We start from the raw sequence: 14,097 nt of genomic DNA, 5'->3' as shown, positions 1-14,097 counted from the left end.
GCTCCAGCATGTTCTCCTTTCCGATGACGATGTTCCGACCCAATGACGACGATGTTCCGACCTGTATGAATAGCAGTTGATGTTAATGTAATCAGCAGACGAGCCGTCCCACTGCAGACTAAGGGTGCTGTCACTACTCTGTCTCCGTTTCAAAACAAGTACTTCATGTAATTCAACCGTCAATTAGATATTTGATAGGACGCTCCACTAGTACTGCTTTTCAGCATTCGTTGTCAGTCGGTAAGCCGATTTTTTTATTCCTATAATATATTTAGTTCTGAAGCGGAACGTTTTCTGAAGCAGTAAAAAATATATACATGTATTGTAATAAATAAGTGATAGTTCCTAGCATGTATTGTTTGTGGTGAAATTTTAGTTATGACTTTGATTAGATCTACAATCATTTCATTTCAAAGGTAAGGTGTGAATTTCAGGGTTTTATCATCACCATCATAAACAGCAACAAACCCGATGTATTCCATAATCGGTTTCACTCCATAAACGGTGTAAAATCGCCTGTGATCATTTGTATGCTGTTTACATGCATCTGCTACACATATTCTTTATTTCATTTACGCACTTAAACTTGAGTTCCGATTCGTCCCCATTGTGACGTTCTCTACAATAGTCTGTCACGAGAAGTTTGATTGAAACAAAATTGTTTAGAACGTACTTTGCAATATAGTAGTTTTACAATCTAATTAGATTGAGTGATTTTATAAAAGATGGATTCAGACATGGACACAGGTTTGTACCCTTATTGTTAAAAATAAAAGTTAATGAAGAGAGATGTATGAGAGTAAATGATAACCTTCACATAAAACCACTAATAGATATTTTTATTTTAAATGATGGAACTTTATACTTGCTATGCAATAACAGATTGTGGAAGGAAATCTCGTCTTTTCTGACGTCTTTCGCAAATCTAAGTTAACAATTTACGACTCCAAATCTGAGTCGAAGGTAACAAAAAATGAAGAATTTTATAAACTAGATGACGTTGTGTTGAAATAGATAAAACTGTCCAGGGATGCTACACTCGGTTGTTTCGAATCTATAGTCAAAGTACTATTCTGTTCAGAAAAATGAAAAGTGAGTGTATGTAAAATTCCATGTAAAAAAAATTGCTACATGGCAAGTTTGATGTTCCGGTGAAATCTCTGGACAGCCATTTATCCGGCTCCAGTACGTTCTCCTTTCCGATGACGTTGTTCCGACCCGATGACGATAATGTTTTATTCCACACCGTGTATCGTCACCCTTGGCTAGCGAAGATGGCATATAACCTGTGTCCCTTGTACATGTATGCTGTTTACTTGCATCTGGTAAAGATCTTTATTCTTTATTTCGATGCATTAATTTTTTACGCATTGAAACTTTAGTTGAGTCCTGATTTGTCTCCATTGTGACGTTCTCTCTATCAGTTTGTCACTAAAAGTTTGATTGACAAAATCAAAGTTCAGTTTATCCCCATTGTGACGTTCTCTACAATAGTCTGTCATGAGAAGTTTGATTGAAGCAAAATTGCTTAGAACTTACTTTGCAATATAGTAGTTTTACAATGTGATTAGATCGAGTGATTTTATAAAAGATGGATTCAGACATGGACGCAGGCCCCTGTTTGTACCCTTATTGTTTTAGTCTCGCTTTCCCCAGACTCTCGCCCTCGAGACTTTGCAAAGTCTCGAGGGCGAGAGTCTGGGGAAAGCGAGACTATTATTGTTTAAAAGAAAAGTTCATGAAGAGAGATGTATGAGAGATGCATGCAAAATTTAAGTGGATTTATATTAAGAACTTTCTCATAAAGCCGCTAATAGATATTTTTATTTTAAATGATGGAACTTTATACTTTCTATGCAATGACAGATTGTGGAAGAAAATCTCGTCTTTTCTGACGTCTTTTTCAAATCTAAGTTCAGAATTTACGACTCCAAACCTGAGTCGAAGGTAACAAAAGTGAAGAATTTTATTAACTAGATGACGTTGTGTTGAAATAGAGATAAAACTAGGGATGTTATACACTTGGTTGTTTTGAATCTAGAGTCAAAGGGCTATTCAGTTCAGAAAAATGGAAAGTGAATGCATGTAAAATTCAATGTAAAAAAAAACAACAACAAAAAACAAAAAACATTGCTACATGACAAGTTTGATTTTCCGGTGACACTTCTGGATGGCCTTTTATCTGGCTCCAGCAGGTTTTCCTTTCCGATGATGAATATCCGACTTGTATAAAAAGCAGCTTGTCGGTGTACTCAGCGGACAGCCAGTCCCACTGCAGACTCTGGGTGGTCATCACTCTGCCGCCCCTCCCAAAAACAATTATTACATGTAGTCCAACCGTTAATTACATGATTTATAGGACAAGTTTCTGCGTTAGTTCTCAGTTGGTGAGGCAGTTGTTTGTTCATAACATTTAATTCTGTAACGAAAGGTTTTCTGAAAAAGTGAAACGTATATTGTGATAAATGTGATAGTCCCCAGCACACATTGTTTGTGATGAGGATTTAGTTATAACTTTAATTAGATCTAGAATTATTTTATTAAGCAGAGTGTGAATTTTAGGGTTTTATCATCACCGTCATCATGAATAGCAACAAAACCGATGCATTCCATAATCGGTTTCACCCCCATGAACGGTGTAAAATAGGAAGTTTCATTTCCTTGCATTTTACTTATGTTCATTTGTATGCTATTTATCTACATCTTCCTTTATTCTTTATTTCGATGCATAATTTTTTACACACCGAATTCCCCATATTGTTATGAGAGTTGAGTCCGGATTTGTCCCCATTGTGACGTTCTCTACTATAGTTTGTCACTAAAAGTTGGGTTGAAAACTGTTCAGGACTTTGCAAGATAGAAGTTTTATAAAAGATGGATTGAGATGTAGACGCAGGTCCGTGTTTGAACCCATATTGTAAAAAGAAAAGTTCATAAAGAGAGATGTAATGGAGATGCATGCAATATTTACTTGGGTTTATACATGTATAGCTCTAAAACTTCATTGTTATTTCGGATTTCAAACATTTCGGTTGAGCATCACTGAGGAGACATTATTTGTCGAAATGCGCATCTGGTGCATCAAAATTGGTACCGTATAAGTTTTACATTATGACCCCTGGGTCGAGGGCTCTGCTGGTGGACTGTTGGTCCCCGAGGGTCTCTACAGCCCAGTAGCTAAGTACTTCGTTACTAGCTTGAAAATACGGATGTATATTTAATTGCTGTTATAAAATTTAGAAATTAATTTCAAAATTAAGGATTATCTCCCTCATGCATAGCTCTTATCCTTAGACGAATATGACTCCACTTTTTTTTTGGCACGCTGTTTTTGGCTACAATAGCTCTAAAACTTCATTGTTATTTCGGATTTCAAACATTTCGGTTGAGCATCACTGAAGAGACATTATTTGTCGAAATGCGCATCTGGTGCATCAAAATTGGTACCGTATATAAGTTTTACATTAAGAAATTTCCACATAAAACCACTAATAATCATTTTATCTTAAATGTTACAACTTAATACTTTCTATGCAATGACAGATTGTGGAAAGAAATTTCGTCTTTTCTGACGTCTTTCGCAAATCTAAGTTCAGAATTTACAACTCCGAGTGGAAGGTAACTAAAGTGAAGAATTTCATTAACTAGATGATATTGTGTTGAAATAGAGATAAAACTGTCTAGGGATGCCACACTCGGTTGTTTTGAATCTAGAGTCAAATCAAAGGCTATTCAGCTTTATAAAAATAGAAAGTGAATGTAAGTAAAATTCCATGTCGAAAAAACATTGCTACATGACAAGTTTGATTTTCCGGTGACATCTGTGGACGGCCGTTTCTCCGACTCCAGCATGCTCTCCTTTCCGATGACGTTGTTCCGATCTGCATCGGTCTACTCAGCGGACAGCCAGTTGCACAGCAGAGTAAGGTCTGCTGACGCTCCTAAATGTAGTTCAGTCGTAAATTAGATATTCCCGCGTTCGTTTTCAGTTGGTAAGCCGGTTCTTCCTTTATAATATTTAATTCTGTAGCAAAACGTTTTCTGAAACAGTAAAACTATATTGTAATGAATAAGTTATAGTTCCTAGTATCTATCGTTTGTGGTGAAGTTTTAGTTATAACTTCACTTCAATCCATACATGTAATCATTTCATTAACTATGGTGTGAATTTTATGAGTTTTATCATCACCATCATTATAAATAGCAACGAAACCGATGTTTTCCATAATCGGTTTCACCCCAGGAACGATGTATAATAGGACATTTCATGTCGTGTGGACATTACCTGTGGTCATTTTTATGCTGTCTACGTGCATCTGGTAAACATCTTTCTTGTTTTTTTATTTTATTTTAGTGCATTACTTTTTTACTGAAACTTGAGTTGAGTTTCGATTTATCCCCATTGTCACTACAATAGTTTGTCACTAAAAGTTTGATTTACAAAATGAAAGTTGAGTTTATCCCCATTGTGACGTTCTCTACATTAGTTTGTCACTAAAGTTTGATTTAAAAATGAAAGTTGAGTTTATCCCCATTGTGACGTTCTCTACATTAGTTTGTCACTAAAAGTTTGATTTACAAAATGAAAGTTGAGTTTATCCCCATTGTGACGTTCTCTACATTAGTTTGTCACTAAAAGTTTGATTTACAAAATGAAAGTTGAGTTTATCCCCATTGTGATGTTCTCTACCAGACTTTACATAACTAGAAGTTTGATTGAAACAAAATCGTTTAGGACTTACTTTGCAATATAGTAGTCTTACAAAAGATGGATTGAGACGTGGACGCAGATCTCTCTTTGTACCCTCATTGTAAAAAAGAGAGGTAAATGAAGAGAGAGATATATGAGAGATGCATGTAATATATAAGTAGGTTTAACCATATCAAAACTTTCTCATAAAACCGCTCATAGAATATCTTTTTTATCTTAAATGCTGCAAATTGATACTTGCTATGCAATAACAAATTGTGGAGGGAAATCTCGTCTTTTCTGACGTCTTCCGCAAAGTTCAGAATTTACGACTCTGAGTCGAAGGTAACTAAAGTGAAGAATTTTATTAACGAGATGATGTTGTGTTGAAACAAAGGCAAAACTGTCTAGGAATCTTTTGAATCTAGCGTCAACGGGTCTATTCAGTTCAGAAATCCATGTTAAAAAACTTTGCTACATGACAAGTTGTTTTTTTTCCGGTGACAACTCTGGACGGCCGTTTATCCGGCCCCAGCATGTTCTGCTTTCCGATGACGTTGTTCCGACTTGTATCTCATAACTCCTACAAGCAATATGAAATAGAGAGTTGGACAATAATCATTTCATCAAATTAGGTGTGAATCATATGAATTTTATCATCACCATCATCATAAACAGCAAGAAAATTGATGTTTTCTATAATCGGTTTTACCTAGGTGCAATAATGTAGGCCTAACCCTCTCCGATTTTTTTTATTCACACGTTTTCAGCCCCCCCCCCCCCCCCCCCAAATTTCGGATAGGGCTACATTATTGCAGCTAGTTTCATCACATGATAAGACGTTTCATCGTATGCATATCACTTATGGTCATTTTTATACTGTCTAATTGCATCTGGTAAATATCTTTCTTAATTCCGATGCATTGATGTTTTAGACACAGAATTCCTTCGTCTTCTTAAAGAAAGTTGAGATCCGATTTATCGCCATTGTGACGTTCTCTACTAGTTTGTAACTAGAAATTTGACAAAATTATTAAGAACTTTGTAATACAGTAGTCCTAGGAAAGACGGATTCATGCATGGACGAAGGTCCCTGTTTGTATCCTTATTGTAAAAAGATATGTTTATAAAGAAAGATGTATGGGAGAAGAATATCTATTTCAAAATTGAAAGTTGGTTTATATTAAAAACATTCGTCTTTCGCAAATCCAAGTTCAGAATTTACTCTGAGTGGAAGGCAACAAAAGTGAAGAATTTTGTTAACTAGATGATGTTGTGTTGAAACATAGGCAAAATTGTCTAGGGGTGCCACAGTCGGTTATTTTTAATGTAGAGTGAAAGGGCTATTCAGTTCAGAAAAATGTAAAGTGAATGTAAGTAAAATTACATGTCGAAAAAACATGACAAGTTTGATTTTCCGGTGACATGTCTGGACGGTCGTTTCTCTGGCTCCAGCATGTTCTCCTTTCCGATGACGATGTTCCGACCCAATGACGACGATGTTCCGACCTGTATGAATAGCAGCTTGTCGGAGTACTCAGCGGACAGCTAATCCCACGGCAGACTCTGGGTGGTACACCACTCTGCCGCCGCTCCAATATGCGGTCGATCACCAAAATCATTTCCGTTATACTCGAAAATCCAACGTAAAGTCGACACTCGATTTTCACCACACTAATGTTAACACGATACATTTTAGGCATTTTAGAGTAAATACAAGTTAAAATAGTATGAGAAATGATTTGATTGATGTTTATTATAGCGTAAATAAAGACATATCTTACAAAAAATATTATAACAGTTATAATTAAGAAATCTGGAGAGTCGTGTCGACTTTATACTTTTTGATGCCAAAGTCGACATCAAAACTGTATATATTTTAGAAAGGAAAATTACTTTTCAAAATTACTTTTCATATATATATATATATATATATATATGTGTGTGTGTTTGTGTGTGTGTGTGTGTGTGTGTGTGTGTGTGTGTGTGTTGCATTCGATTTCAGTGGTTAAACCTATACAGCAAATCTTGTTGTTTGTAAAGGTTTAGTTGTAATGTTTATCTCAGATTCACCTTACTTTAAGTAAGGAATGGATTCTAATATTTTCATCATCATCATCATCACCACCACCATCATCATTCTACTCATCAAATTTGATATTAACTAATCAGTTTTTACAGTGTATAATATATCTACCTTTCAGCTTACACGCTCCATTCAATATGCCGGCGTGAAGAGACTAAGTCGCTCTATTGTATATCATCGTGTATACTCTACAAAACTGAAAGATATTTTCGTATTTTACGTTTTAATAATTCTAACTGAGTTTTAGTGATAAATCAATATATTAGGTCGTATGTATCCGTGGGCAGTGATTTGCCTATTTCGAAAATTGGAAGTTTCCGTTAGTGAGAATGCTAAGGGAAAACGGGGTGAATGTAAATATAACTCGTTTGATTTATTGTACGCACGTTAGATTGGACATCAGTCGTTTTGTATCTGGTATACAATGCTTTAATTTGCCATGCTTTTGATTCTCGTGCTCTTAATTCCTCTCTTTACAAAAGTTTTAATTTCAATTTATTGTTTTTAAAAAAATTTAATGAATTTTTGTATGTATTACTTGTTAATTGGGTTATTTTACGTTATTTTTCAGTGGAGATTCAATCGTGCTAGATTGGAGCACTGGCTTGGAAATGACTCTATGTTTGTTGAAATTTAATGGCGAAATACAAATAATAGCCCCTTGGGTTAAAATAAAATAAAACATCTCAACATGAGTGAACAATTCTAGACGGGATGTAAAACAACCAACCAGCCACCCACCCGCCCACCAACCAGCTACCCACCCACCAACCAGCTACCGCCAGAAAAAGCGCTTTCCGGTTTTGCAATTTGTATCATAACAAAAATGCTACAGAAAATTGTTACAATATATATACAAAATAAAGATAGCGTATGTTTGTAAAAGAAATTGGTTAACCAGCCCAGTGATGAGCCTGTGTGTCACGGGTCAGGGACACAGTATTGATAAATAAAATTCCTGCATCTAACCACGGTTGCGTCAGTTCATCAGTATGGACTGGTCAAGATTTACTTATAAATATTTTTACATGATTACACTCACTGGTTGTTACTTGATTGTCATATAATTGTACGATACCAATAAGATGTATATCAATGTTTTAATAGACTAACTTATAAGGTTAGGGAAATTGGGGTGCGGTGTCTGTGGGTATACATGAGGGGTGCAGAAGACGGAACCCTCCAGTCGCGGACTGGGAGTTTGTCTCTACCTGCCTCGTTCATACAGGTCATATGTATACACTTCACTTTTTAAACCTTATAGGTTCAGGGGATTCAATTCATATTTAGATATTTTCAGAAGTTTATATAAGAACTATTTGTTTTATGTTATGTTTGTATTTGATATTGATATTTATTGTAATAATTCCAATTTATACATATATAATTGGGATGTTGTAAATTTAATAAAGAGTAGCTGACCGGAAAGTCTGTTTTTCTGCTTCCTTTGTTTATACAGGTTGAGTGTAACAGGACAACTCCCCTTAACCTGAAGAGATAGCTAGTCAACAGATCCAATAATCGTTGGATTTTAAATCTTTGAACAATTTTCAAGAACAGGACAATGATTACAATATTCCCCACTGCCTAAATCTTCTCACTACCGTTCATTACAGGGCATAGAGGGAAGGCACACAGAGGTCCCGACGAGCATTAATTCTGTACGAGTATATGCATGTTACGCTTTGTGTCATATCTGACTTGAAAATACTTCTTCAATTAGCAGTTTACAAATATAGAAGTCCAAGTCAGTTATGGGACAGAATTTGAGATGATATTTGTTCCGGGTATCGAGGTATATAATACATATTCCGTGTTCTCTGCAGATTTCGATAGTTACTAAGTTAGGAGCATCCTAACACACGCTAGAGCGAGACAACAAATGACATGTTAACGTCTTTTAACGTTTATTTAATCTTGTCACAGTGCAGTGGGTGTTGACACGAAAAAGAACACTCGCTGTTACGCCCGGTAAAGCGTCATACATCGGTCAAGTCTACTGCTGGCAACGTCTTTTTTATGAGCGAAAAAATATCCTTGAATGGGACGTCATGTGGTGTGTTGGAGCTGAGAAGAATCTCACCATTTTGTCTCGAATTCAAAATGGCGATACATACTCTTTTTCGTGACTCATGATATTTTCATTAAAGTGGCGAGTATTTATTCATAAAATAAGATATCTCTTTAAATAAGAGAGATATCTTTATTGGTTAAAGAGATATCTCTGTAAGTTAGAGAGATATCTTTTTACGCTAGGGAGATATATCTTTTGTTTAAAGAGATATCTCTTTAAACAAAAGAGATATCTCTTTAAGCAAATGAGATATCTCTTTACGATTGGGAGATATCTCTTTCTCTTTGAGAGATATCTCACAAAGCGAGATATATCTCAAAGCTAGAGAGATATCTCTCAGAGAGAAAGAGATATCTCTCTAGCGTAAGAGATATCTCTCTATCGATGTAAAAAGATATATATCTTTAAGTTAGAAAGATATCTCTTTAAATTTTCAAAAACAGATATCTCTTTAGTATAAAGAGATATCTCTTTAGATTTCCCCCCGGTGATCATAATGACTTCTCCCTGTTGCATTGTCAGTGAAATGATGTAACCCTATTTTTTAACCAAGCAAAATACTTCTAGTGTACAAATGGCGGGAAAGGTTGAAGAGGTGGTTGGGGTAATATTGTCAAGTTGCCGAGAGGCGAAATCTAGTCTAGCTCGCATATTTCATCAATTTATTGTCTTTGTTTTCTGTTACCTGTACATATATACATTTCACATGCGGTAAAAAGCAAAATCTTCCCACGGGATTGCAGCCATCAGGGTGTTGCTAAAACGCGGAACGGAAAACGAAACGGAACAGAATTTAAGAATTAGAATGATTAATGTAAATAAGATAACGGTAAAAATCAGGGATCAGGGGTGGGGGGTGGGGTGGGGGTCCATTTTGATTAAAATCAACAATTTGGGAATTGTTTACAAGCGATAAAACAACTTTATCTTCAAATTTTGCATTATAAATTGATTAATCAAATTTAGTTAAACGTTAGTATAAGAATTTACAAGGCATTTTACAAGAATTTCGAAATTTTGGCAATGACAGGGGTGTTAGTGAGCAGTGACACCTAACCTATGGGTAGAGAATGAAAAGAACACACGTGGTCCCCCCCCCCCCGGTGGCAAAACGTCATTAACGCACATGTACACGTATTTACACATAATACCGTGTATGTGTGTACTTATAACAAGGAGTGTGATATGTATAAAACAATAATAATTCATGATCTTATTTAGTCAACAAGTTAAACATCTTTTGTTTGATTTATCATTTTTTAACTAACAGGAGACTTAGTAACCGCAAAACCAATCCTAAATAGTGAGGACTTCTGGCAGTTAATTTTTAAACTAAATACTTGTATAGTTTAACATTTGGATTAAGAATGAGATGACTTTTAATTCCATTCAAGTATAGATTCTGTGTTAGGTTTTTAGCTACTTCATATATTATAAAACAAATCTGTTAATTCCTCTTACTATTGGTCGTAAACTTCACCCTAGTTAACATTGTTTTTGTTTCAATCTTTCTTTCCTGCTGTATCTCTTAAGTTTCAACACTAATCCGCAGGATATCGGTAAATGTACGAACTTTCGCATAGATTCATCCCAAATGAGGCAAAACTTGTTTCTTCACCGGACTCGTTCGCTTTAAAATTTGATTTGATACATAAATGTATATTGTATCAGGTGTAGAACTAAATTCAAATTCAGTTATCTTAAACATTTGTAGTTCGATTAAAAGCACGTTCGATTTAAAAAGGTTATGTTTAGGGAAAATTGTTCAAAGAATTATTTTATCTTTTACAATGTTGTTTTCGGGGTAGGGGGGTGTACCTTTTATTCATTGGATGAGCTCATAAAATCTTTTCTTACCATACCAGCCAGAATAAAGTAATAAATTATAATTCAAGGCTTTTCAGTATGTTACCTTATTTATTTTTTCTTCATTTGTGAAACATATTGTCAAAATCTGGGGAGTGGGGGGTGGGGGGGGGACAAAGCCGGGGAAAAAGATGGTGCCAATAGGTGCTTGCTTAATATTTTTATTAAAACTTACTATATGCAAAATATTATGCAAGCGCCTGTTGGTACATTCATCTGCAAAACACACCGTGTAAAAATATATGATAATGCTTTAGTATGAGGTATCAATATGAAATGGTGGATTCTGAGCATGACTTCCTGTTCTCTCTGTAATTTCTGCATTCCTTGTTCAAAATAAGCCTTTTGATTTTGCAAAATGTTGACCTCCTCATGACATTATTGCATATATTTTCCGTTTTCCGTTCCATTTTCCGTTCCGCGTTTTAGCAACACCCCAGCCATCATGGTAAGATTTGCTTTGGCGGGCTTCCATTTTGGGGAGGAGTACTTAAGTATTCAAACTAATAAAAATATTGGAAAGAGATATCTTTTTCTCTTTCAGAGATATCTCTTTTTCAACGATTAAAGAGATATATCTTATACTTTGAGAGATATCTCTCTAGGAATTCTTAGAGATATATCTCATTAAATGAAGGAGATATCTCTCAAAGTAAAAGAGATATCTCTCAGAATAAAAGAGATATCTCTTTAAGTGAAAGAGATGTCTCTCTAAGTGAAGGAGATATCTCTTAAAGTATAAGAGATATCTCTCTACGTGAAAGAGATATCTCTTAAAGTGAAAGAGATATCTCTTTAAGTGCAAGAGATATCTCTTTAAGTGTAAGAGATATCTCTAAAGGTAAAAGAGCTATCTCTCTAAGTGAAAGAGTACGGAAGCCGATTGGTGCCAGGGTATAGAATTAATATTTATTTAACTGGCGGCCGCCACTTATTAACTGACGGCCGCCACTTATTAAATGGCGGCCGCCATATAAATTAACTGGCGGCCACCACTTATTATCTGGCGGCCGCCAGTTATTTTATCGGACGGCCGCCACTTAATTTATATGGCAGCTGCCAATTGCAAAAACAATGTAATTCGTATCGCTGAGTGATTATTTTGGAAAGCTTTGGAATAGTACGCAAACACGCAGCATCGTTTTTCAAAGTATATAGGCACAGTCCGAGGAGAAATTGTCTTCTACAATTGTTGACAAGCAGAAAAGGAACCTAAAATGTCTCTTTTGTCCAAACTTCGTACTCCTAAATTGGAGGGAGGGGACTCCGTTCATCCTTCAATTGATCAGTTCATTCATTATTACATTTTTACCATTCATTACTACCACCCAAAGAGTGGGGTGGGGGCCAATCCGCCAATTAATCTTATTTCACATGTGAAAATAATTTAGTTTGCATGTGAAAATAATAGAAAAAAATGGAGGGTCAGCCCCGTGGTTCTACGTATCTAACAGTACAATCGAAAAACAATAATTTAATGCTCTTAATTGTGTGTATATATATATATATATATATATATATATATATATATATATATATATATATATATATATATATCACATACATATTACTAAGCATTAGGGATGGATTGCAACCCTTTCATTTTGAGAGAGATATAGAGAAAGAGAGAGGAATTGAATAACTGCTGACAGCCATATAAATGATTTAAATTTAGTGGTGGCCGCCATATAAATTAAGTGGCGGCCGCCAGTTAATTTATATGGCGGCAGCCAGATAATAAGTGGCGGCCGCCAGTTAAATTAAGTGACGGCCGTCAGATAAATTAAGTGGCGGCCGCCACTTAATTTATATGGCGGCCGCCAGATAATAAGTGGCGGCCGCCAGTTAAATTAAGTGGCGGCCGCCATATGAATTAAATGACAGTCGCCAGTTAATCTATATGGCGGCCGCCAGATAATAAGTGGCGGCCGCCAGTTAAATAAATATTAATTCTATACCCTGGCACCTATCGGCTTCCGTAAAAGAGATATCTCTCTAGGTGAAAGAGATATCTCTCTAAATGAAAGAGATATCTCTCTAAATGAAAGAGATATCTCTTATTTAGAGAGATATCTCTTAAGATTAAGAGATATCCCTCATCTTAAAAAGATATCTCTTTAAAATAAGAGATATCTCTTTAATTCAAAGAGATATCTTATTTTTCGAATAAATAGTAAAAGGGCTTGTCATAGGCGAGAGCCTGTCCCGAGACACAGTTAGATTATTCTAATTATAGTTATATATGTTGTCTCTGTTCACACTACGTAGGATTGGTACTCCCGGACTAAGAGTGGCAACGATGTAGGGTAGGTACTCCCGGACTCAGAGTGGCAACGATGTAGGGTAGTCCCGGACTTAGGTTGGCGACAATGTGTGTATGTAGACCGAAATATTACACGTATAACAATCAACTACGTGAATGATTGCTGCAACCAGTATACGCTCTATATTCTGAGTTATCAGGGTGACCAAACAAATGTTGCTAGTGTCAAGGATTATTTCACTATCAAAAGAAACGAAGATTGTGTAATAAATATGCACTTAAACGTCCTTGTAATAGTATGGTACGCGCAGAAAGAATACCAGCTAGGAGTCATATCAGTGTGTGAACCTACCCTCCTAATCCGACAGTGTGTTGGACATACCCTCCTAATCCGACAGTATGTTGGACCTACCCTCCTAATCCGACGAGTTCAGATGATTTTTTTACCCTTGTTTTGATACACGAGATCAGACTTATATATTACAGAGACGTACAATATATGTTTCCGATGCATGGTGAGCTACACACGACAATTTATATTCGCTGCCCCATCGTCACAAGTCGAGGGTTATTGATTCGTTACCTCGCACTAAGTTTGCGAGGTATCGGTAACGAATCAATAACCCATGACAATAATTGTCCAATTGTGTGATATTAAAGAGTACAAAATCTTCCACAGTAAAATACTGATTATCTCTTTATGGAAACCAAAGGTTATGTCCAAAACAAACGTAAACATTGGATGTCAGAGTAGAGGAAAGAAGGCAAGCTAAAGAGAAAGTGGTAAGAGCTACAACCAGACACCAAACACGTCAAGCACAGGAGAACTACACCCAAAAAGATCAGGAGGTGAAGAGAAATTGTAAAAAAAGACAAAAGAAAGTATGTAGAACATCTAGCACAAGAGACAGAAACAGCATGTAGTAAAGGAGACATCAAAACTCTCTATAACATCACCAGACAGCTGAGTGGTAAACCACCCACTACCAATACACCGGTAAAGGATAAAAACGGAAATGTAATAACCAAGATTGAAGAACAACTTACGAGATGGAAAGAACATTTTCAGGAAGTACTAAATAGACCACCACCGACAAATCCACCTGATATAGAAGCGG

General features: G+C 35.9%; 1 long non-coding RNA gene across 1 annotated transcript; it reads left to right on the top strand.

Annotated features, from left to right (window-relative positions):
* Nucleotides 1-37: 37 nt before the first annotated feature.
* On the top strand, nucleotides 38-7,529 carry LOC125650634 (uncharacterized). The gene is made up of 2 exons (XR_007361049.2): nucleotides 38-240; nucleotides 7,348-7,529. It is a non-coding gene; the product is annotated as an uncharacterized LOC125650634 (long non-coding RNA).
* The last annotated feature ends 6,568 nt before the right edge of the window (nucleotides 7,530-14,097 follow it).

The sequence above is a fragment of the Ostrea edulis genome, chromosome 5, assembly GCF_947568905.1.
Source record: "Ostrea edulis chromosome 5, xbOstEdul1.1, whole genome shotgun sequence".
NCBI lineage: Eukaryota > Metazoa > Mollusca > Bivalvia > Ostreida > Ostreidae > Ostrea > Ostrea edulis.
The sequence above is the reverse complement of the archived record's forward strand: the minus strand, read 5'-3'. Positions and strand labels throughout refer to the sequence as shown.